Here is an 830-nt window from a genome sequence, read left to right as displayed (position 1 = left end):
GGTCCCTGCACTCACTAAGCCATATCTCTGGCCTGAGTATAAACAGTCACTGAAGTGAATCTTTAAAAGAGGGAACTCTAGGACTGGAGAGATGGCTCAGTTGTTAAAAGCACTTGCTGCTATTGCATGTGGTTCCCAGGGCCCAGATCAGAAAACTTACGCATGTCTGTAATTCCAACTCCAAGGAATTTGATGCCCTCTACTGACCCCCACAGACAGCTGCATTCCTGTGTGCACACACATGTATACACTACACACACGCACACACACACGTGCATAATTAAAAATAAAATATAAGTAAAAAGATGCTCATATTACATTATAGTAATTCCCCTTTATCTTGGTTTCTCTTTTCATTTTATCAGTTACTAACAGCCAATCAAAGCTGAAAATATTAAATATAATTTTTTTATAAAGTCAAACTTTTAAACAGTGAACTAACCTGGGTAGCATGCTCACTTCTAGCCACTGAACCCCGACCCTGCCAGGACAGGGTTCCTGCATGCTACCCACTCACTCCTCTCTCTTTTTTTATTTCTATGTATGCACATTTGTGCTCATGTGCCCAGAGGCGGGCCTGGAGATAGAGTTACCGTTGTGAGCCATCCTCTGTGGAAGCTGGAAACTGAACTCAGGGCTACTGCAAGAGCAGCACGCACTCTTAACCACTGAGCCATCTTTCCGGTCACCAATTGGTATCTTAATGACCATCTTGGTTATCAGATCAACCATCATGGATTCATGGAGTTTGTTTTCAAGGAACCTGCATTTCACTAAATAATGGTCCCTATTCAGAGAATAATGCTGGCAGAAATTCAGATATGCCAGAG

Source organism: Microtus ochrogaster, chromosome 5 (assembly GCF_000317375.1).
Source record: "Microtus ochrogaster isolate Prairie Vole_2 chromosome 5, MicOch1.0, whole genome shotgun sequence".
NCBI classification, from domain to species: domain Eukaryota; kingdom Metazoa; phylum Chordata; class Mammalia; order Rodentia; family Cricetidae; genus Microtus; species Microtus ochrogaster.
This window is presented reverse-complemented; position numbering follows the sequence as displayed.